Raw genomic sequence first — 26,316 nt, forward strand, 5'->3', positions numbered from 1 at the left:
GAGTCACTTCTGGGGTGTGAGTTTTCAGTCGCATATGGGGACCATTCAGGCTTGTTTGCATATATATATATATATATATATATATATATATATATATATATATATATATATATATATATATATAATGTGTGTGTGTGTGTTATTGAATATGACCGAAAAAGTATGATTAGTAATTCTAACACGATTTTTTTAATTTCACTTTCACGCATCCGAGCAGACCGTCGTTGTCACCAATATTATTAATCACACCGCACGCGTGCCGCTCTCGGGAGTCACGAGAAAAAATGTTTGTAGAAAATCCATTTATTATCCGATCAACTTGGGAATAGTTTACAAATGTTTGCCATGAAATTTTCGTTTTCTCTAATAGCCGAACAGCTTATTAAAGAGAACGTCGTGGCAGTGAATCATCGTGGTAAAACAATTGTATTATTGACACGACGAGTATAATCGACGTAGTTTTTATATATGTTGCCGGTCGAACGTATCCTTATGTGACCTTTAATACTTATGTTCTTATAGAACATTCTATTGCGAGCACATTGGTACAAAAATGAAATACATACATCTACAAATAAAGTCAGGACAGTGAATTGAAAATACACTTTTCAAAGCGAGTTTCGCCGATATGCCGCCGCGGGTAACACTTCGGCCACTTCCCACACTGTTTTGGGTGGGCTACGACATTGAATCTATATTTATATGCATATGTTCGTGTAGAGAATTTTATTGCGATTCCAATGATACCACATAGCGATGTAGGACAACTGTAGGCTTCGCAACCATTAAGAGAGTGGAAACATTTTGTTGCTGTTTGGCGCTCTTGGCGAGTGATCTGAATAGTTTTTTATTTGGTGTTGATAGTCCTTATGCTTTGGCGGCATTTTATAGGTATGTTCTTATAGACAATTTTATTGCGAACACAGTGATACCAAATTTAAATACGTGCGCCTTCAATTATTGTCAGGACAGTCAAAAAGAGTGTACACTTTTTCGGTCTTAGCGCGTGGCGCGCGAACCGCCGAAAGCGCATATATAGGGTATGATATTTTTTGGAACGCCGAGAGCGAGAAAGTGTAAAAATAAATTAACTTTTTCTTCACTGTCGGTGGTAATGAAAATATCAACTTTCCAAAATTAATTTTTTATTAATGGTCTGATGCTTAGAAGCGTTTCGTAAGGGCTACTTACATTCTCAAAGACTCCTTTACACTTAACACTACACTTATGAACTACAATTTTATGATACACTTGATGCATTGTGTATGAAACATTTGACTGATTGATGATTGATGAAGATTAAGCCACCCAAAAGGTGGCACGGGCATGAATAGCCCGTAAGTGGTGGCCATTTTAAGCCATTACCAGTATCAAGAGCTGATACTGGAGATCTGTGGAGGTGCGAATGCACCCTGCATGATGGGAGGTGTCTCCACCAATGAACCACCAATGACCCATGTTACGTACTCCTAGCTGGATACGTATATAAATTTAAATAAACTTATTTTGTTCCATTATATTATTACCTGTATATGTACATATATTATATTTTTGTAAATTATCGTGTGGTGTGGCAATGTCAGTGGGGACAGGAGCGCGGTGGCTCTTCACACGTCTAATACCTGTTAGATTCGGGAAATTAGAATTGCTGGACCTGTTCAGTTATGGGAGTTCCAGATGTCACCTTTTAATATTATATATTGTGTTAATTTACTGTAATTAAACAGGTGGCATTGTAACTTATATATTTTGAAAGTAACTATTATATTTAATTTGCATTCTTATGTGTTTTGAGAACAAGTGGTTGTTCAATTAGTTTTAAATATTAAAAAGTCTGTATTTTCCATCCCTCATCCTGGGTGAGGCAGAGGGGGAGAGGATTATGGGTAGCGACAGCCGAGTAGTCAGTAGCTGTTACGGAGCAGGAGAGATAACATCTGTGGGAAGTTAAGTCTGTTTACTTGTTGTTGTGTCATTAGTAGACTTTTATTCTGGGAGAGACAGTATTTTGATTTTTACTTTCATAGTGGTCCATCTGTACTTGATATAATATTGATTATATTGTTAATATATATATATATATACATATATATATATATATATATATATATATATATATATATATATATATATAATATATATAGTACAACCTCGATTCAACGTACCCCGATTCAACGAATCTCCGGCTAGTTCGCACACTTTTCAGGCCGAATTTACTCACCCGGTTCGACGAACAATGGTTCGCCGAAGCGAGGGATGTTCGGATTTGCTTACGATGTCCAGACAGAGTTCACAGACTGGTGGAAAACTTTCCCATTCTATAACAGATTACAATTAATAATTCTCTCATATGACAAGTTGGATCACACAAGTGGATCACATAAATGGACCACACATGTGGACCACAAGTGGTCCACAAGCTTACGATTTTGGGACAGAGTTCACAGAGTGGTGGAAAACTTTCTCATTCTATCACAGATTACAATTAATAATTCCTTCATAAGAAGTTGGATCACACAAGTGAACCATATGAACCAAACACCAGCCAAAATGGTCCACACAAACACCAGCCAAAATGGTCCACACAAACACCAGCCAGTGATCCACACAAGTGAACAACTGAGTTTCCATGATTTTCGTTCACTGATTTGGGGCACACGTATCTTTGTACATTAATTTAAAGGATGAAGAGTGATTACCTAGCTACATGTGGTAAAATCTCCTTATAGACATTTTCTGTGATGAAACAAGATGAGTGAGGGTGGACAGATAAGAGAATACTATACTGTAAACCTCACTTTACAGTGAGGTTTCACTCACTTTCGTCTGTGTGTCGTCATAGTTCAGTGACCCATGACTTTTGAAAGTTTCATATTAATAAATAATTTCTAAAACCAGTGTTTTAATAGCTTTTTATTATCCTAATTAAACTAAACTAAATAAAACCGAAAATATGCTGTAACATGATAGACATCTGCTCTTTGAGAAATTACTGTATGTTATTGGAACAACTCTAGCGTGAGTGGAAGGGTCTAATCCCTGTACACACACCATGCTTGTTTCATCCCGCCCTCCCTCTATCCCCCTCCCTCCCTCCCTCCCTCCCTCTCTCCCTCCCTCCCTCCCTCCCTCCCTCCCTCCCTCCCTCCCTCCCTCCCTCCCTCCCTCCCTCCCTCCCTCCCTCCCTCTCTCTCTCTCTCTCTCTCTCTCTCTCTCTCTCTCTCTCTCTCTCTCTCTCTCTCTCTCTCTCTCTCTCTCTCTCTCTCTCTCTCTCTCTCTCTCCATCCCTCCATCCATCCCCTCCATCCGTCCATCCATCCCCCTCCCTCCCTCCATCCATCCATCCCCTCCCTCCATCCATCCATCCATCCATCCCCCTCCCTCCCTCCATCCATCCATCCATCCCCTCCCTCCATCCATCCCCTCCATCCATCCATCCATCCATCCATCCATCCCCTCCATCCATCCATCCCCTCCCTCCCATCCATCCATCCCCTCCCTCCATCCATCCATGCATCCATCCATCCATCCATCCATCCATCCATCCCCTCTGTCGGAAAATCCGACACCATTTAATATCATACAGACAGATAATAAATAGCTGTATTACCAACAAGTTACCCATAGAAAACGTAACTTGTAGTGGAATTACCGTCTAAAGAAAACGGGATATCATCACCACATACTATTATAATTCACCAGCTATTCTGCTGGGAATTATTCTTAAATACATTAGTCTTTGGACTTTACCATCATAAAAACATCTTATATAAATTAACTTAATTATCAATATTAAAGTAGAGTAAATGTGACCCTTCTATCACTTTCTGAAATCTGGACAAAGTAGGCCAGGCGTCAGTGAGTGGGGAAGGAGGGCAGCCATTGTTGTTATATGAGACCAGAGGCTCACACGGGAGCAAATTCGGCTCCTGTTAAATTTACTTGGACGTAGTGTTATGGAACCCAAAGGTGTACCATTGTCAACACGCTGTCTACAAATACAAGTTAAGTGTCTATCCGAAACCCGTTTATCATTCATTTATGGCCATTAATGTCAGGATATAGGGTTAGCCGGTTAGAACGCGAAATCGCCTCATACTAAAGGTAATTAAGCCAGGTCTTTAATGTTCCATGTACTGTATACTGTTTTCTCTGATATACTTGTCATATATAGGTATCTGGCTTCACAGCTAGCGCACTTTTGACAGGTCAAGACGAGGATGCAAGATTTTGTGCACCAGTTACTGGGTGATATGGAAGCTACCTCAAAGAGGATAATTTGGTGTCTACACCCTAGTTATACCTGGTGGACTAACCTGCTGTACTATAAGAGAAGGAACCTCATCAATGTATGTAGTTACTGTAGTTTGATTGGCTGCATACATATAAATATAAACCCCCCTAATGTGTAGAGGATCGATTTGTGAGATTATGAGATTATTGCAGAAATACAGTCCACTCATTATTATACAAATTGCTATCGAAGTATATAAATTAACGTAAATATAAATTCATATAAATTAAATAAATATAAATCTCACAGGTCGGTTCCCACACCTCCCTCCATCCATCCATCCCCTCCCTCCATCCATCCATCCCCTCCCTCCATCCATCCATCCCCTCCCTCCATCCATCCATCCCCTCCATCCATCCATCCATCTATCCCATCCATCCATCCATCCCCTCCATCCATCCATCCATCCCCTCCATCCATCCATCCATCCCCTCCATCCATCCCCTCCCTCCATCCATCCATCCCCTCCATCCATCCATCCCCTCCCTCCCACCATCCATCCATCCCCTCCCTCCATCCATCCATCCATCCCCTCCCTCCATCCCCTCCCTCCATCCATCCCCTCCCTCCATCCATCCATCCATCCCCTCCCTCCATCCATCCATCCCCTCCCTCCATCCATCCATCCATCCCCTCCCTCCATCCATCCATCCATCCCCTCCCTCCATCCATCCATCCATCCCCTTCCTCCATCCATCCATCCATCCCCCCCTCCATCCATCCCCTCTCTCCATCCATCCTCCATCCATCCCCCTCCCTCCATCCCCTTTCTCCCTCCATCCATCCCCTCCCTCCATCCCCTTTCTCCCTCCATCCATCCAGAATTGAAGAAACAAATCAAGTTAAAAAAAAAGTTAACTGGGTCAGAGTTAGGGTTATCAGCGAGTCGGTCCCTTCACCACCACCGACACACCTCCCCCCCCCACCCCTACAGCCCATACACACACACACACCCTCAAATCATCCATCCTTCCATCCTACCATCAATCCATCTCCATCCTCTCCTTCCCTGCCTCCCTCCCAAGCTCTGCCTGCCTCCCTCCGTGCCTGTCTCCCTCCGTGCCTGCCTCCCTCCCTGCCTCTCCCTCACAAGCTCTGCCTGCCCACCTCCCTCCCAACCTCCCACTGATTTGTGGCAGACGTATCTTTGTAAATTAATTTAAAGGCTGAAGCGTGATTAGCTAGCTACATGTCGTAAAATCTCCTTATAGACATTTTCTGTGATAAAACAAGGTGAGTGAGGGTGGACAGATAAGGGAATGTGCAACTGCTGTGCGGGCAGACACGTCCACATCCCCTGGCGGCCAAGCCGGCAATCCAACACACAAAATGTGAAACGACGATGCCGTGCAGTTTCTTGGTAATAGAAGCTATTGAGTGCAACAGTTGATATGTCAGCTCTGCCTTCACAATAGCTCTTAATGGATGCTAAATATCAGATGTATAGACAGACCTTTTTATACCATTGTTAAACAAAAGCATGTCTGGTATTTTTTTTTCGTTTTGGCATTTCAAACACGCAATGGTGATAAAAGTTTAATAATGAGTTTAATTATTATTAGCTTTAATCAAAAATTTGAAAGTAATGATAAGGGTAATAAACATAAGTGAAAATCTCACCCTGGGTAAAATAACCTAATAACATTAACGTTGTAAGTTAACAATGCACTATACTTGTTGAATTAAAATGATTTGAAGTTTAACATTGTGAGATTAACCTTGTATATTGAACTTGGTTATTGTAACAAGGGTGAACTTAATAATGTGTAACTTCCAGTGAGTAAGTCTAACAATGGGGACTTAGACTGGTGAAAGTGCTACCTTGGGTAAAATAACAATGTAATACAGTAACGTTGTAAGAAGTTAACATTGTATTGCCGGGGGAAGTGTGGGGGGCCCTTGAACCTCCCCGCCCCCCAACCCCAAACACCAGGCTACACGATGTCTGTTTATATCTTATATGATCTGCAAATGATCTGATTCCTGTGTAGTGTGACAAGCATTCGAGTTACGTCATCTGACTTATCAGAGGCCTCAAAGTAACAATAAATATCATAGCAAGTGAATTTGATCTTTACACTTGATTAAAAGCTTGTTTATTTAATATTCAAGGTCTTACCTTTTTATTAATTTATTTATATACTAGAAGGTACATTGAATTTGGAAGAGTACATAAAATTGGTGTTCTTACCCTCTTGCAAAGCCACAAGCACGCATAGCGTTTCGGGCAGAACTTGTATCATTATTTGAACTGTGATGTTTGGTGCCTGGCCTGATGTTCCAGTTTGCATGATTGTAAACTTTGAGACTTGGTGCCTGGTGTTGGAAATTTCCAACAGTTATTTTCATCCCTAATACAACAGGATGTATTTCCTGTATTAGGCTTCATACACATCTAATGTTCATTTAATAATCCTTAATACAACAGGATGTATTTTCTGTATTAAGAGTAATAATTCACTAACACTGCTAATACGTAGTTTAGTATTGTAGAATTTACTGTATTAGGTTGTGGAACATCATGTAATTTCTCCTAGAATTGTGTAGTGTTGCAGGCATTTTTACCTCATTCGTTCTATTTAACGAGCTCTTAAATAAGATCATGTAGGTGCCATGTCGTTATGATGCGGGCGTAAAAATAATCTCATGTAAGTGTAGCTCTTTCCCTTCCAAATATTTAGATATTACCGTATATGTGTGTGAATACTAGTTTGGAGGTGGAAATTACGGGATTATCATTATTGCAGCATGGTGCAACACCCTGAGGAAGCGTGTGACTGCCATACCCTCACGTGCGCCAACTTAACACTTATCTCAAACTGTTTCCAGCCAGACGTACAATGGACTGTATCTACGTCCTCTGTCACAGCTGAGACATAATCAGTTTTCATTGTAGATAGTAGTTTATTATTTAGAGTCCATATCCATATATATATACCTACATATCTGATACTGCCAGTTATGCATTATTAATCTTCATATGGCAGTAGTATTTTGCATTATATATTTTACTCATTATTTATGTGTGTGCATATTATAATTATTATTATTGCATAATATATGTTCCACATAGATTAATCTTATAGAATACCCCCCCCCCAAATTGTGTCATGGGAGGCTGGCTCTAGAATTATATAATTTACAGTCATTGCTTAATTAATGGAATTTATTCATATAATCATAGATCTATAAGCCACTGATTTCTCATTTAATTACTCATTCTGGTCCTTCGAGCTATCTTAGAATTTATCATTATTTTACATTCACATAATTATACATTTTATCAGTATTATACTGGAGCCAGATTTCCCCACACCTGGCCTGATGTTCCGGTTTGCATGATTGTAAACTTTGAGACATGGTGCCTGGCCTGATGTTAACTCTTACACTTGTAGAAATATCTGTCAACCTAATGATCGTTTGTTATAAAGGCATTACACAATCAGCTAATATTATCTCTTTGTGCAGACTTTCGCTTATCCCAGGCCACATGCCTATGTACCTAACAGTGAGGCAGGTCTACGATATAGAACAAACAACTAGTCAACAGGAAAACATGTGTGTGCCGAATGGATGATTCCAGATAGCCACACAGAATTGTTACATTAAGCTAGGTTAGTACAATTTAGATTTGATTAGACAAGATTAGAATATATTTAATTAAGTTAGGTAAGATTAGGTTAAATTATTTTATGCTAGGCTAGGGTTACAGCTATCAGTGTTGACCATTTTAAAGGTGTATGGGGTGATTACAATGGTGTATGGTGGTAACTACCGAAGTGTATTGGGTGACTATCCAGGTGTATAAGTGACAATTAAGGTATATATATATATATATATATATATATATATATATATATATATATATATATATATATATAATATATATATATATATATATAATATATTGTATGTATATAAAATGTTACGACCCTGAGTTCTTATTTGGAAGCCAGAGGTCAATTTGACTTCTTAAATATTTATACAGTAATTGATAGGATTGGATCATGTGAGAAGGATTTTTAATTAACAATAACATTTACATTCATGGTTCTTTAAATCCTGGGTATGCATTTGTTTTCGTCTCCCTTGCCAGACATAAGACGAATCTTGTTACTCACAGAGCAGGCAGACTCTGTGCTTGTTGATTATTATATATAATATTGAACAAGATATCAGCTATTCTTAGAATTGTTAAAGTAACTAGTAATGAATGTCTGGGAAAGCTTGGGATGATTGCTACCGTACGATTAGTTGAGTATCCATCCAGCAACAATCATTGTAGGCTGAGAGAGTGGCTTCCTCGCTCTTCTCTGGCTAGCTATGGTACCAGGCGGTCCTACGTCCTTGTGGGCTGTTCCTCCTTCTCCTGCTCTCTTCCCTTACCTTATTCTGTGTTTCTGTTGTACCTAGTTAAGTACCTTATTATAGTATTACCGTGCCATTGGTTAGGGTTTTGAATGTATTTACTGGTGTTCTCTAAGGCAGTGTTTTTGGTCTCTAAGTGTTAATCTAGGGTGGCCAAAGAGACCACATGTGCTTAAGCCTGTGATACCTATGATGCTAGTGTCCCTTCAGGAAAGTAGTCTTTACCCTAGTTCGCAGTTGTAAACCTTGTATCCTGCTTATGTGGAGCAAGGAGTTTAACGTAAGGTAGAGTGGTAAAGTGATTTATTGTATTCTGTATATGTGTGGGGTTTATTACAGGGTTTAATAAATAAAGATAAAGCTAGGAGTATCTTTTCATCGTTTGGAGTGGAGTAGGTGATTAACCTTAGAAGGCAGACTTTTATTCTAGCCAAACAAGTATTCATTGCTGGGAATATATTCTTCCCCGGGGGCCGGGCCTATCTAATCTCCACTATTTTAGGAACTCCTTTGACTTTAGCTACTGGCCCTTCACAGAACAACAACTTCCCCCCCCATAACAATATTATATATATATATATTTATATATATATATATATTTATATATATATATATATATATATATATATATATATATATATATATATATATATATATATATATATATATATATGTATATATATATGTCGTACCTAGTAGCCAGAACTCACTTCTCAGCCTACTATTCAAGGCCCGATTTGCCTAATAAGCCAAGTTTTCCTGAATTAATATATTTACTATAATTTTTTTCTTATGAAATGATAAAGCAACCCTTTTCTCTATGTATGAGGTCAATTTTTTTTTATTGGAGTTAAAATTAACGTAGATATATGACCGAACCTAACCAACCCTACCTAACCTAACCTAACCTATATTTATAGGTAAGGTTAGGTTAGGTAGCCAAAAAAAGCTAGGTTAGGTAGGTTAGGTAGACGAAAAAACATTAATTCATGAAAACTTGGCTTATTAGGCAAATCGGGCCTTGAATAGTAGGCTCAGAAGTGCGTTCTGGCTATTAGGTACGACATATATATATATATAATATATATATATATATATATATATATATATATATATATATATATATATATATATATATATATATATATATATATATATATATATATATATATATGGGGTGCCTATCATGGTACATGGGGGGACTACCAAGGTACATGGGGTGACTACTAGAGTATATGGGGTGACTACCAAAGTACATAGGGTGACTTCCAAGATACATACAGGTGTATGGGGCGGCTGTCCCACTAAGTGTTACTAATTTCTGTTCTGAGAGGTGGATTAGTATTTATGACATATGTTAACTTCAGTGAGGTGATGTCCAATGTGCTTAACAACCTCTTAAGCACTTCTTTAGTGGAAATTTTAGTTGGTTTGTAATACGGCACTGTGATAGGTAATGATCCAGTGGTCTGTTATTTCTCCACAGTGGTAACATTCACTCTCTTCTCTGGAACCTGTAAGACCTTTGCATATAGATATCCAAGCCTGATGCAGTAAAAGTCCACTTCTTTACTTCTATTGTTCACTCACAACGATAAGTGATTGAATTCTTGTACCAAGCCACAAATCTTGATACTGCAGGTGTTGTGTTTTAGTCACTGAACATCTTATGAATTGTTCTGTGCTTAATATTTTCTTCATCTGTGCTAGATACTTGGGTATGCAAATGCCTACATTCCTTCTCTTAACTGCAAGTGTCGCATTTTCATGTGCAATGTCATTCTCCGGTATTTTTACACGACTTCGCAACCATGTTCATGTATTCGACGACTTTTTTGGTTGTTTTTATATCTATATGTATGATAACATGTTGGTGTTCAGCAAAAACATGTTCTAATGCCTCTTTGATGGCTAGCATCTCCGTTTGAAAAGTTGAGCACCGGTTGGAGAGTTTCCAACTAACTTCAGAATTTCCTGCTTTTAGGGAGAATATAAAAGTGTATGGGACTGACAGCCTGGGTGTATTGGGTTGCTGTTAGGAATATGAGGGCTGCCACACTCCCATAGCACAAGGCTGCCACACACGCAGCACAAGGCTGTCACACACTCACAAAACAAAGCTGCCACACTCTCACAACACAAGGCTGCCACACTCTCACAACACAAGGCTGCCACACACTCACAACACAAGGCTGCCACACTCTCACAACACAAGGCTGCCACACACACAACACAAGGCTGCCACACTCTCACAACACAAGGCTGCCACGCACACACAACACAAGGCTGCCACACTCTCACAACACAAGGCTGCCATGCACACACAACACAAGGCTGCCACGCACACACAACACAAGGCTGCCACACTCTCACAACACAAGGCTGCCACACTCTCACAACACAAGGCTGCCACACTCTCACAGCACAAGGCTGCCACACTCTCACAGCACAAGGCTGCCACACTCTCACAGCACAAGGCTGCCACACTCTCACAGCACAAGGCTGCCACACTCTCACAGCACAAGGCTGCCACACTCTCACAGCACAAGGCTGCCACACTCTCACAGCACAAGGCTGCCACACTCTCACAGCACAAGGCTGCCACACTCTCACAGCACAAGGCTGCCACACTCTCACAGCACAAGGCTGCCACACTCTCACAACACAAGGCTGCCACACTCTCACAGCACAAGGCTGCCACACTCTCACAACACAAGGCTGCCACACTCTCACAACACAAGGCTGCCACACTCTCACAACACAAGGCTGCCACACTCTCACAACACAAGGCTGCCACACTCTCACAACACAAGGCTGCCACGCACACACAACACAAGGCTGCCACACACTCACAACACAAGGCTGCCACACTCTCACAACACAAGGCTGCCACACTCTCACACAACTCAAGGCTGCCACACTCTCACACAACACAAGGCTGCCACACTCTCACACAACACAAGGCTGCCACACTCTCACAACACAAGGCTATCACACACACACACACACACACACACACACACACACACACACACACACACACACACACACACACACACACACACACACACACACACACACACACAGAACAAGGCTGCCACACACACACCTGAGCAGCTCCCATTGTTGGAAGGGGTTACCCTAGATGAAAGACTATCAGATATAGAGGTGACAGCAGAGGAGGTAATGAAACAGTTGACAACTCTAGATGCAACTAAAGCAGTTGGACCAGACAAAGTATCACCGTGGATACTAAAAGATGCAGCACAGGCCCTCAGCGTGCCTCTGGCAATGATCTTTAATGAGTCACTTATGTCAGGAGAATTGCCCAGTTGCTGGAAGAAGGCAAATGTCGTGCCGATCTTCAAGAAAGGAGATAGGGAGGAGGCACTTAACTACAGACCTGTATCACTGACAAGCATCCCCTGTAAAATACTGGAAAGAATAATTAGGCTACGACTGGTTGCACACCTGGAGAACATTAGGTTTGTGAACAAACATCAACATGGGTTCTGGACAGGGAAATCGTGCCTAACAAACCTTCTGGAATTCTATGATAAAATAACGAGGATAAGACAGGACAGAGATGGTTGGGCAGACTGCATATTTCTGGACTGCCAAAAAGCCTTTGATACAGTACCGCACATGAGACTGCTGTTCAAGCTCGAGAGGCAGGCGGGGGTGGGGGGAAAGGTCCTAGAATGGATAAGGAACTACCTAACAGGAAGGAGCCAAAGAGTTACGGTAAGGGGCGAGAAGTCGGACTGGCGAACAGTAACAAGTGGAGTACCACAAGGATCGGTGCTGGGACCAATTCTATTTCTTGTATATGTTAACGACATGTTTACAGGCGTAGAGTCCTACATGTCGATGTTTGCGGATGATGCAAAGTTGATGAGAAGAGTTGTGACAGATGAGGATTGCAGGATCCTCCAAGAGGACCTGAACAGATTGCAGAGATGGTCAGAGAAATGGCTACTAGAATTCAACACGAGCAAATGTAAAGTTATGGAAATGGGACTAGGAGATAGGAGACCAAAGGGACAGTACACAATGAAGGGGAACAGCCTACCTGTAACGACGCGTGAAAGAGACCTGGGGGTGGACGTAACACCTAATCTATCTCCTGAGGCACATATTAATAGGATAACGACAGCAGCGTACTCTACACTGGCAAAAGTTAGAACATCATTCAGAAACCTAAGTAAGGAGGCATTTAGGGCGCTTTACACTGCCTACGTAAGGCCAGTCTTAGAGTATGCCGCCTCATCATGGAGTCCCCATCTGAAGAAGCATATAATGAAACTGGAAAAGGTTCAGAGGTTTGCAACGAGACTCGTCCCAGAGCTACGAGGGATGGGGTATGAAGAGCGCCTGAGGGAACTGTGCCTTACGACACTAGAAAGAAGAAGGGAGAGGGGGGACATGATAGGAACGTATAAGATACTCAGAGGAATTGACAGAGTGGACATAGACGAAATGTTCACACGGAATAGTAACAGAACGAGAGGACATGGATGGAAGCTTGAAACTCAGATGAGTCACAGAGATGTTAGGAAGTTTTCTTTTAGCGTGAGAGTAGTGGGGAAATGGAATGCACTTCAGGAACAGGTTGTGGAAGCAAATACTATTCATAATTTTAAAACCAGGTATGATAGGGAAATGGGACAGGAGTCATTGCTGTAAACAACCGATGCTCGAAAGGCGGGATCCAAGAGTCAATGCTCGATCCTGCAAGCACATATAGGTGAGTACATATAGGTGAGTACACACACACACACACACACACACACACACACACACACACACACACAGCACAAGGCTGCCACACACACAACACAAGGTTGCCACACACACAACACAAGGTTGCCACACTCACAACACAAGGCTACCACACTCTCACAACACAAGGCTGCCACACTCTCACAACACAAGGCTGCCACACACACACACACACACACACACACACACTCACACAAACACACACACACACACACACACACACACACACACACACACACACACACACACACACACACACACACACACACACACACACACGTCTGCTGGAGCTAGATGTGACAAAGGCTGTTGGGCCTGATAGAATCTCACCATGGATACTAAAGGAAGGTGCAGAAGCACTAAGTGTGCCACTCTCTATGGTGTATAACAGGTCACTGGAAACAGGAGACTTACCAGAAAGTTGGAAGACAGCTAACGTGGTCCCAATATACAAAAAGGGTGACAGGCAAGAGGCACTGAATTACAGGCCAGTTTCCTTAACTTGTATACCATGCAAGGTGCTGGAGAAGATCGTGAGGAAAAGGCTCGTAGAGCATCTGGAGGGAAATAACTTTGTAACGCACCACCAACATGGGTTCAGAGATGGTAAATCGTGCCTCACAGGTTTAATAGAATTTTATGACCTGGCAACGAAAATTAGGCAGGAAAGAGAAGGGTGGGCCGACTGCATTTTCCTGGATTGCCAAAAAACCTTTGACACAGTACCCCATAAAAGGCTGTTAAGAAAGTTGGAGCAACAGGCAGGAGTAAAAGGGAAGGTGCTCCAGTGGATAAGGGAGTACTTAAGCAACAGGAAACAGCGAGTAACGGTGAGGGGGAAGACATCAGAGTGGCGAGATGTCACCAGCGGAGTCCCACAGGGCTCAGTACTTGGACCCATCCTGTTTCTAATATATGTGAACGATCTTCCAGAGGGTATAGACTCATTCCTCTCGATGTTTGCTGATGATGCAAAAATTATGAGAAGAATCAAGACGGATGAAGATAGACAGAGACTACAGGATGACCTGGATAAACTGGAGGAATGGTCTAGAAAATGGCTGCTGAAGTTCAACTCTGGAAAGTGTAAGGTGATGAAATTAGGCGAAGGGAGCAGGAGGCTGAACACAAGGTATCATCTGGGAGGGAAAATCCTGCAAGAATCAAATAGAGAGAAGGATCTGGGGGTTGATATCACACCGAACCTGTCCCCAGAGGCCCACATCAAAAGAATATCATCAGCGGCATATGCTAGACTGGCCAACATAAGAACTGCCTTCAGAAACTTGTGTAAGGAATCTTTCAGAACCCTGTATACCACTTATGTAAGACCAATCCTGGAGTATGCAGCTCCAGCCTGGAGTCCATACCTAGTTAAACACAAGACAAAGTTAGAGAAGATTCAGCGGTATGCCACCAGGCTCGTCCCGGAACTGAGAGGATTGAGCTACGAGGAAAGGCTAAAGGAGCTGAACCTCACATCCCTGGAAAACAGAAGAGTAAGGGGGAGACATGATAACCACCTACAAAATTCTCAGGGGAATTGACAGGGTGGACAAAGACAAACTCTTCAGCACGGGTGGGACACGAACAAGGGGACACAGGTGGAAACTTAGTACCCAGATGAGCCACAGAGACGTTAGAAAGAATTATTTCAGTGTCAGAGTAGTTAATAAATGGAATGCACTAGGAAGTGATGTGGTGGAGGCTGACTCCATACACAGTTTCAAATGTAGATATGATAGAGCCCAGTAGGCTCAAGAATCTGTACATCAGTTGATTGACAGTTGAGAGGCGGGACCAAAGAGCCAAAGCTCAACCCCCGCAAGCACAATTAGGTGAGTACACACACACACACACACACACACACACACACACACACACACACACACACACACACACACACACACACACACACACACACACACACACACACACAGCACAAGGCTGCCACACTCCCACAGCACAAGGCTGCCACACTCCCACAGCACAAGGCTGCCACACTCACAACACAAGGCTGCCACACTCTCACAACACAAGGCTGCCACACTCTCACAACACAAGGCTGCCACACTCTCACAACACAAGGCTGCCACACTCTCACAACACAAGGCTGCCACACTCTCACAACACAAGGCTGCCACACTCTCACAACACAAGGCTGCCACACTCTCACAACACAAGGCTGCCACTCTCACAACACTAGGCTGCCACTCTCACAACACAAGGCTGCCACACTCTCACAACACAAGGCTGCCCCACACTCACAGCACAAGGCTGCCCCACACTCACAGCACAAGGCTGCCACACTCTCACAACACAAGGCTGCCCCACACTCACAGCACAAGGCTGCCACACTCTCACAGCACAAGGCTGCCACACTCTCACAACACAAGGCTGCCACACTCTCACAGCACAAGGCTGCCACACTCTAACAACACAAGGCTGCCACACTCTCACAGCACAAGGCTGCCACACACTCGCAGCACAAGGCTGCCACACTCTCACAACACAAGGCTGAGCATGTTCTCCTGGCAGATGGTATAGTAGGAGAATGAAGGGGAGGAGGTCCCAGTAAAGGTGTAGTGAGAACCGTCGTGCGTCAAGTAGAAGTATGAGGACGACGACGGGTAGATCTGGTCCACGAGGCTTGCGGGGTCCAGGTCCGTCTGGTTGTAAGGTATGGCCGCTCCTCCCGCGTTCCAAGTGGGCTGGCCGCCTGGCTTGCGAGACAGGTTCACCCAGTATCGAGTGTTTTCTGAAAATATAAGAACATTGGCCTTCAGCTCTCTGCCCGGCCCCAGACTTCGTCTCAACTACTAGAACACTTCACTACATTCCCAACACACGGTTGAGAGGCGGGACCAAAGAGCCAGAGCTCATTCTCCGCAAGCACAAATAGGTGAGTACAAATAGGTGAGTACACTGACTGCTGTAACCAAGATTATAATAAGTAAATATCAAAACCAATTAACTCTGTCTAACCATCCAAATAACTACACATAAATATACGTTACAACGTGTTACATCCACGGTAGTGTGGAATACAGTTTTATATACATATTGTGACGAGTGTCCCACCCCTATATTTCTTCCTTCCCAGCTTAAAAGAGTCATATCTCCGTAACCTAAGTATTCTCTGATGTTCAGGGAACATTTTCATGTGTGGAAAAGTGTGGAGCGTGATTAAGCTGGCTGTAAAATGGCCAGTAAAGTTTGATAATGCAAGGGGCTTGCGCGTATTGGGGCACAAGACGGCGCCGAGCTATCCTGTTTACCGCGAGGACGATGGAGGAACCTGTGGGTGTGGGAACTGATCGTCAGGAGACCAGACGCCAGGACCAGGAACCTCAACATCCCTCAACAGAGGACGAGTCGGCTTCGTGGTTGGAATGAAGTAAGGTAGATAATTGTCCCTCCCTTTAACCCTTTGATCTAGGTGAGCTAGGGTATTTTATATATTGTGAACATTTCTACTTACCATTTTATTGTCTAAGTGACAGAGTGTTAGGCTAGGAGCCAAGAGCTCATGTGGGCTTGTTGGTGCGTGTGAGGATTAATATGTTGATGCGATAATGTTAGTGATCCTGGAGGTAGTAATTGGTTTGCAAGGAGCCAGCAATGAACTTTGAAACACCCAGCTGAACGCGTTGCCAGAAGCCGGGAGAGCCCCGGCTGGTTTTGACAGTTGGAACCGTCAGCTGATCGTGTTGCCAGAGGCGCGAGGTGTGTCCCGCCGTCTGACGGTTGGATCCGGTCAGCTGACCGTGTTGCCAGAGACGTGTCATGAGGAGTCTTGCCGACAGCGGACGATATCCACTTAGACATTTCTTTATGCCATTTATATGTATGTATATACCTTCAGTAAACTTTAAACTAATGAGTTTAAGTGAGCCTCCATTCTCTAGGGTTATATATATATAAGTGAGACCGTTAATGACACCTAGTACTGCACGAGACATTGCATCCTTAATTAAGATAACCAATGAGACCACTGACGTCTTGCTAGGACACGAGTATAAACACGCAGCTGGCGACCTGAGCAGACCAGATATTAAAGATAGAACCTCCCAGTGTCAGTATTGCTCTCAAGTTGAACCTCCCAGTGTCAGTAATTGCTCTCAAGTTGAACCTCCCAGTGTCAGTATTGCTCTCAAGTTGAACCTCCCAGTGTCAGTAATTGCTCTCAAGTTGAACCTCCCAGTGTCAGTAATTGCTCTCAAGTTGAACCTCCCAGTGTCAGTAATTGGTCTCAAGTTGAACCTCCCAGTGTCAGTATTGCTCTCAAGTTGAACCTCCCAGTGTCAGTATTGCTCTCAAGTTGAACCTCCCAGTGTCAGTATTGCTCTCAAGTTGAACCTCCCAGTGTCAGTATTGCTCTCAAGTTGACAATTTCCTTAACAGCATGAACTCCTGTATGCTAATCCCCACAATCACCATACCTATCCGAATCACTCAAACATCAGCCACTACCTTGGACCACATATGGACAAACATAACAGTTCCCCTTGTATCTGGTATAATCTACGACAGAACAACTGACCACTATCCTACCTTTCTCATAGCGAACATGGACATAACACCACCAAAAAGCAAGAAACTTTCATTTAGGCTACACAGTGAATTAGCTTTAGGCAATCTTACAGGTGCACTTCACAATATTAACTGGGATTCTGAATTCAGTAATACACAGGATATAAATTCATTAGCTTACCTCTTCCTCTCCAAAACTCTAAGCCTCTACAACCTTCGTTGTCCCCATCTTACCAAGCAAGTAACTGATAAAAGATTAAACAGTCATTGGCTCACAAGTGGCATTCTCAACTCAATCAACAAGAAACATGAATATGAAAAGAAACTTAGGATTGGCCTAGTTTCAAAGGAAGTAGCTAAAAGGTACTCATCAATGCTTACCAGTATCATAAGAAAGGCAAAACTTGCATATTATGTGAATAGATTCAATGAAGCAAAAGGCAACATGAAAAGCACATGGAAAACAATCTCTAGTATCCTAGGAACTAAACAACACTCACATAACCAAATAAAACTACAAGGATGGGGATATATCGTCAACTGATTTAGAAATGGCAAATGAATTTAATAGTTTCTTTTCATCGGTTGGTGCTAATCTTGCCAGTAAAATCCCACAGACTCAGACACATATTAACAGATATCTCTCAGGCTGCTATCCAAACTCTCTTCTCCTTTCACCAATCAGCCCGGCAGATGTTGTGTTCATCATACACTCTCTAAAAACCAAGGCAGGGAACACCAGTGAAATTCCGGTCATTGTATACAAGAGCGCCTCCCATGCCCTTGCCCCACTTATAGCCCTACTGTTCAACAAATGTATAGAGTGTCACACCTTCCCTGATATCCTCAAAAAAGCAAGAGTAACGCCAGTCCATAAAGGAGGCAATCCGGCGGGCATAAACAATTATAGACCAATATCAAATCTACCCATTCTATCAAAAATATTTGAAAAAATTATATACAAACAGCTCTATTCCTACCTCGTAAAATTCAACATACTCAGCCCCTGCCAGTTTGGCTTCCGGTCCCAAAAGAGCACCAACGATGCAATCATTAGTCTCCTTGACGTAATCTACTCAGCCCTTGACAAAAATGAGTTTCCGATTGGACTCTTCATTGACCTAAGAAAAGCCTTTGATACTGTTAATCACAACTACCTCTTAAACTCCAGCATTATGGAATCTGAGGCCTTGCCCTTGACTACATCCGGTCCTATCTTAGTGACAGACACCAATATGTAACCATCAATGATACAACTTCTTCCACTCTACCAATTACCGTTGGAGTGCCACAGGGCAGTATCTTAGGATCTCTTCTATTTCTTATATATATAAACGATCTGCCTAATGTCTCTAATATTCTCAAACCTATATTGTTTGCTGACGATACTACCCTTATCTATTCAGACCTCAACCCACATACACTAAATAATGTTGTGAATAATGAATTAAAAAAGGTCCACTTATGGATGTCAACGAACAAACTAAAATTAAACATCGAAAAGACTTACTACATCTTATTTGGAAGCAAATCATCAGTTGCAATTCAACTACAGATAGACAACATTAACATCAGTAATAAAAATGATGGCAAGTTTCTTGGCCTATTCCTAGACAAGAGACTTAACTTCAGCACCCACATTCAACACATAACTAAGAAAGTCTCTAAGACAGTTGGTATACTCTCCAAAATCAGATATTATGTTCCTAACTCTGCTCTCCTCTCACTATATTATGCACTGATCTACCCCTATCTTAATGATGGTATCTGTGCATGGGGGTCTACCACTGCAAACCACTTTAAGGCCATCATCACGCAGCAAAAATCTGCTATAAAATAATAACTAACTCTGCTTTCAGACAACACTCAGCTCCCTTGTTTAAATCCCTAAACTTGCTAAATATTAACTCCCTCCACACATTCTCCCGTGTCAACTACATTTACAAAACCCTGTTCTTAAATGCAAACCATGCTCTGAAACTCTCCCTGGACAGATGTAATAGGACCCATTATCACCACACCAGAAATAAATCTCTCTTTGATATCCCCAGAGTCAAACTTAATCTGTGTAAACACTCTATGCAAATTAAGGGACCTAGTCTATGGAACTCATTCCCTAGTGAATTGAAAAACTGTAAAACTTTTGCCTTATTTAAAAGCAAAACCAAAAAGTACCTAATTTCATCTTCTTAGTTTCCTACACTGAGCTTTAAATTTGCTCTGTACCTAGTGTTACTCAATCTCCTAATTTTTATGTATTTAACCCAAACAACCTTATCATTGTGTTCATTGCTGTCTTCTTTTATGTGCTAGCCGTATGCTGTATTGTGCCTACCAATTTTTGTCAACTACCATTCAAGCTGTCATTGCAATCAATCTTGGCTACCTATGTGCTTTAATATACTGTACCTACAATTTTCTCTCACCTTTTTTTTTCTTGCCATGTAACTGTTATCATTTTTTTTTTTAAATTTTGCAAGTATTTACCTACTTTAAATTTTTTTAGATTAAGGACCTGCCGGAAACGCTGCGCGTACTAGTGGCTCTACAAGATTGTAATTACCATATTATGTATCCTCACATTCCCAATGTACCTTCTTGTATATGCATAAATAAATAAATAAATAAATAAGTACGGGCAGGTTCAGGTGAGTTATAAGAGGCTTGAACCTCCCCACTCGCTAGGGGTGTATAAGGCCAGCCCTTGACCGACTGGGGGAGCTCCGGGGCGGATAGTGGCGCCAGGAACTGAGGGGCTAAGATCCGTGGGAGCAGCTGTTTAGGGGTGATCCTGGACGGCATGGGTTCGAATCCTGGCCGGGTCAAAGAGTTCTTAGTGTTATATATATATATATATAGATAGATATATATAGATATATAGATATATATATATATATATATTATATATAATATATATATAATATATATTATATATATATATATTAGTATATTTTGGTAGCAGTCTTTCCTGTAGACATATATTATTAAATATGACCGAAAAAGTAAGAATAATAATTCTAACACGAATTTTCTCGATATTTCTTATGTTTCTTTTCACTGTTGATGGTAATTGAAAAATCAATTCTCCAAAATTCAACAGGTATTTGACGACATTTTTACACAGGTACTTGATGTCAGACATCTGCAGAAGCTGAAGGAGGCATTTGAGCAGAATTCTGTGTTGCATTTCACTTACGAGATGGAGAAGGATGGGAAGCTGCCCTTTCTAGATATAACAATCATGGAAAGGAGCGAAGGTTTCCACACTGCAGTCTACACACAGGAAACAAACATAGGAATGTGCCTAAATGCCAACAGTGACTGCCCAGACAGGTACAAGAGGAGTGTTGTTAACGCTTATGTCGACCGTGCTCTCAGCCACAGCTCAGGATGGAAGCAAGTCGATGAAGAACTCTGTAGGGTAAGGCAGGTCCTAGTCAACAACGGCTTCTCCAATGATTTCGTTGAAGACATCATAAGAAGGAAGGTGAAACGCCATGCAACCTCTGAAGAGACAACTAACACAACACCTATACCCCCTATTAGACTATTTTACAGGAACTTCTTTTCCACAGCTCATAAAACGGAGGAAAGGGTTCTGAAAGATATTGTTAATAGAAACGTTATCTCTACAGACAAAAATCAGAAGATACTACTGACGATTTACTATAAAACCAAAAAAAATGGCCAGCCTACTCATGAGAAACTCCAGACACAAGCAGAATGCTTTAAAAGAGACCAACGTCGTCTATACCTTCAAATGCCCACTTGGGGACTGTAAGCCTCAAAAAACTCAGTATATAGGCAAGACAACAACATCTCTTTCCAGGCGATTAACGATGCATAAGCAACAGGGCTCCATTAAGGAACATAAAATCTCTTCCCACAACCAGACCATCACCAGAGAAATCTTAGCAAACAACACAGAAATCATCGATAGATACTGCGATAGCAGGCGGCTTGACATCTGCGAGGCACTACACATCAAGAAGTCAACACCAGCAATCAACAGACAATGCACAACTATATTCTGTAACACTGTAAAAGTGTTTGGCTTAGTTTTATTTTAATGCATACATAGAGTACATGAGTCACAGACAGGGATTAGAGAAGGCGCCAAGTTGTCGGCCGGAGATCTCACACCTCTAAGAGTTAATGACCCCAAGTGACCTGAGGTCAGATCATGCGAATTTCACCTTGCTTCTGCTAATCTTATAATTGGAGCCTGGTAGCCTTCAAACATGCCGACGTTTAAGGAGTGGCTTGGTAGAGAGCCGGAGGCTATCTACTTGTGGGCGGAGTTAGCTACTAGGTTTCCCAATATATACTCAGAGAGCTATCGATTCGAGAGCATTACGATTAACAAGACAGAAGACCTGGCAGCAGAGCAGGACGACAACAGCCGAGACAGGCTGTCGGTCGGACGGGGGTGAAGCTGCCTGACAGCTGCAGACTCCCCCCCACCTCTCTATCCAGCTATAGGCAGGCACTTGGTGAGTTGAACATTAAGGCGACTTGGTCGTGTTTACATGTTGTGTGATGATCAGGGGCAGTCAGTTGTAGTGTTCTCAAATTCTTGGAGGATGACTCACTTTGAATATTAATCTTTAACATCTTAATTGGATTGCTTAAGTTATGATACTTATCATGAAAAATATAATTGTTGAATTTATTATTTAAATGGACTTTATTTTGTTCCCTAGAGATTTTGAGTTGAGGTGAGAAAGCCTCTGTGGTTACTGGTTTCATGGTTTAGAACGAGTACATGATAAAGATGGGACATACTAATAATGACCTCTTGATAACATCTTTTGAGAATTTTGTGATACAGACAAGTTCCATTCCTTGTCTTGTATGTAATGATCATGAATGGATGGTGGCAGCATTTCGTCTTCTACTATCTACTCTTCTACTTCTACTATCTACTCTTCTACTTCTACCTATCTACACCTCTCCCTCCACCCCTCTCTAAACTCTCACTTTCAACTAATGACCCTCCTCGCTCCTCCCACCTCTCTGCCTCTCACCCCAAACCCTCACTAATTACTTCACTATTCATTTCTTTCCTTTCGTTTCCTCTTATACGTTTGTGGCAATGATTCTGTATTCTAGAGTTCTCTCTAGAGTTTCGGGTAGCTGGTCCAGTTACAGCGCCTTGTAGTCTTAGCACCTAGGTAGTCAAACACCTAGGTTACAAGGTGTTGAACGAGAGAGGCTGCCTTACGAACTCTGGAGGGACTCTAGAATAGTTAGCTAACTGGGGACGGGATAACGGACTAGAGAGAGCTGTTTCCCCCGGCCTCGTTAGTTAACTGGGGGGTGGAATAATGGACTAGACAGAGCTATTTCCCCCACCCCCTGTTACAATGTTGGCAGCGGTGTTGAACAATGTTTAAGGTATTGGTGTTCATTTAACATTGTTCAGTCCCACGTGTCTTTTTGCCGCTCAGGTGCTATCAGGGAGATTTTGACAGGTGTTTAATATTCGCGAGTTAGCGAGTTTTTTCAGGTTAGGAGATAGTGATTCTCTGGTGATGTGTTTTAGTGATTTTGTGTGTTTTGTGAAGTTCAGGGAATGTTCACCAGAACTTGCGTGTGTAGTGATTTATGTTAGTGATAAGATTTGGTGATTTGGGAACTTAGCGGTTGTTGGTAGTGCAGGTCAACTGAGTGACAGGTGACCTCGCATGTCCCACGGGGACACCCAGCCTCAGTTGGGGAGTGGTAGGTGTAGTTCTTAAGTAGTATTAAGTTGTGGTTCTGCTCAGATTATTGCGATCGACTGTTTTACTCCATTTGAACGCAATAACCCGAGGTGTACTGGTATTGTACAGCATGCTAGGGGGAGGCTTAGTATGTCAGTAGACTTCACGTTGGGGATGCTCGACGTTAGATAGTCTGGTCACAGGGGTGGCAACAGTTTTGAGTTGTTGACCAGCGGAGAAGCTAGGGAAACACTCTGGGTCACGTAGGTGGCTGTAGGTTAAGGGTGGGAGTAACGGTTAATTATGTACGTAAGATTAGGAACGGTATAGTTAAGTTAGGCTAGTGTTTTGTCTATTAGTTTTGATATTTTTTGTGGAGATTGGTTTAGGTGACAAGTTAAAAGTAGTGATGACCTTATTCTCTCTTCCCTAACTTTACTGTTTTACTTCTCTAACTAGTACTGGTTTATGTTCCACCAAGTCAGTATCATTCAGTGTTAATTGGATTATTTTAAAATTTGAGTGTAGTCGTTGCCAGGAGCAGAGCGTTATGATTAGACTGTGTAAACCCTATACAAACTACAGGGTCACACAACATTTTGGGAGCACGGTATTGTTGCCTTTTTGTTCATTCACAGGTGGGAGCCAGAAGAGAGGAGAGACGCACATACAGAAGAGGGAGACGGCTGCTGTGTACCACACTCGGGGGCGTTCCTCACCACAACCACGACCAGCCCTACCTGGAGGTCATGGTTCCACCAACACCACCCCGGGGACCCCAAGATGCAGCCCTCTCGGTCGGTCAACATGGGTCTACCCAGTGGACCCCAGGATGGACGGACCCCAGTGGACCCCAAGACGGACGGACCCCCAGTGGACCCCAGGTCGTTCTGCAGACGACCCCAGACGACGCAGTAAAGATGGAAGAGGAACAACGACGACTCCAGTCTGTCCCACCAACATCGGTCTACCCAGGATGGACCCCAGGATGGACGGATCCCAATGGACCCCAGGACGCTTGTCAAAGACCCATGGGAGGAGGAAGAGAGAAGAAAGAAGAAGATAAGACCAAGCTGAGTGAGACACGATGCCTAGTGACCCAATCTGGTGTCACTGACGTCACACAGTTTTGGCGGCAAAACAGAGGAGCCAGCGCCATATTGGCTTTCTAAAGGGCCTAAACCACAGGCCAAAACTTCTTTCTTTTACAATTTTCTCGTCAATGCGAGAACACTCCACGCTGCCACACATATCAAATTGTAGCCCGTAACGTAGAGAACGTTCGGGAAAAGTGGACATGACTCTTACAGCAGGCGTGGAAGAAATATAAGGGGGGGGGGGGGGACACCGTCACAATATATATATATTATATATATATATATATATATATATTATATATATATATATATTATATATATATATATATATATATATATATATATTATATATATATATATATTATATATATATATATATATATATATATATATATATATATATATATATATATATATATATATATTGTGACGGTAACGCGTTGGTGTTCGGCTGTTTCAAAAGCTAGGGGTATGGCCTCGTCACATAAAGAAAAAAAAAGAGAAAAGCTGGAACTTTCGTCTGTGGTAAGGTAATGGGAAGACACACAAAACACAAGTAAATTTAACAATGAAATTTTAATTACGTTAGAAAAGCAAAACATGAATAAAATTGGGCATAAAAATGTAACAGATAAATTAACAAACAAAATAATAAGAATAATCACTGGCAAATGAAAAGTTACGTTAAGACAAGTGAATAATAGCAAAGTAAATAAATGATGCAGGAATATTGGCTTCAAGCTGCCACCTCCCTTAGTACACGTAAGCCAAGGCTTAGTCTACCAATGAGACGTGTCAACTGTGTGGAGCACTAGGATATTCTGCCTTCCCTAGGTCGCTGTAGCTCAGACATCAGCTCGTGGTGGTGGGGCAGGTGCGACGGTGCTGCATACGTTTTGCTCTCTGGGCAAAACTTGTTGTTGTACTTGTTGGATATATCTTGTTTGTTAATGGGACGTACTTTGGAGGGAAGAGCAGGCTCAATCTCAGTGTAGCTACAAACAGTGGCTACACTGAGGCTCCCGTTTGTCCCCTAGCCACTGAGGCTCCCGTTTGTCCTACAGCCACTGAGGCTCCCGTTTGTCCCACAGCCACTGAGGCTCCCGTTTGTCCCACAGCCACTGTGGCTCCCGTTTGTCCCCTAGCCACTGAGGCTCCCGTTTGTCCCCTAGCCACTGAGGCTCCCGTTTGTCCTACAGCCACTGAGGCTCCCGTTTGTCCTACAGCCACTGAGGCTCACGGTTGTCCCACAGCCACTAAGGCTCCCGTTTGTCCCACAGCCACTGAGGCTCCCCTTTATCCCACAGCCAGTGAGGCTCCCCTTTATAACACACACACACACACATATATATATATATATATATATATATATATATATGTCGTACCTAGTAGCCAGAACTCACTTTTTGGCCAACTATTCAAGGCCCGATTTGCCTAATAAGCCAAGTCTTCCTGAATTAATATATTTTTTCTAATTTTTTTCTTATGAAATGATAAAGCTACCCATTTCATTATGTATGAGGTCAATTTTTTTTTA

General features: G+C 42.3%; 1 long non-coding RNA gene across 3 annotated transcripts; it reads left to right on the forward strand.

Annotated features, from left to right (window-relative positions):
• The first annotated feature begins 6,845 nt into the window (after window positions 1-6,845).
• Window positions 6,846-25,015, forward strand: LOC123762237 (uncharacterized). 3 transcript variants are annotated; one of them, XR_011228458.1, is made up of 4 exons: window positions 6,846-6,942; window positions 7,042-7,908; window positions 16,595-16,846; window positions 21,102-25,015. It is a non-coding gene; the product is annotated as an uncharacterized lncRNA (long non-coding RNA). The 3 variants fall into 3 exon arrangements; XR_011228456.1 differs by lacking the exon at window positions 7,042-7,908; XR_011228457.1 differs by having other exon boundaries at window positions 6,852-7,908.
• Window positions 25,016-26,316: the final 1,301 nt, after the last annotated feature.

Source organism: Procambarus clarkii, chromosome 2, assembly GCF_040958095.1.
Source record: "Procambarus clarkii isolate CNS0578487 chromosome 2, FALCON_Pclarkii_2.0, whole genome shotgun sequence".
Lineage (NCBI taxonomy): Eukaryota > Metazoa > Arthropoda > Malacostraca > Decapoda > Cambaridae > Procambarus > Procambarus clarkii.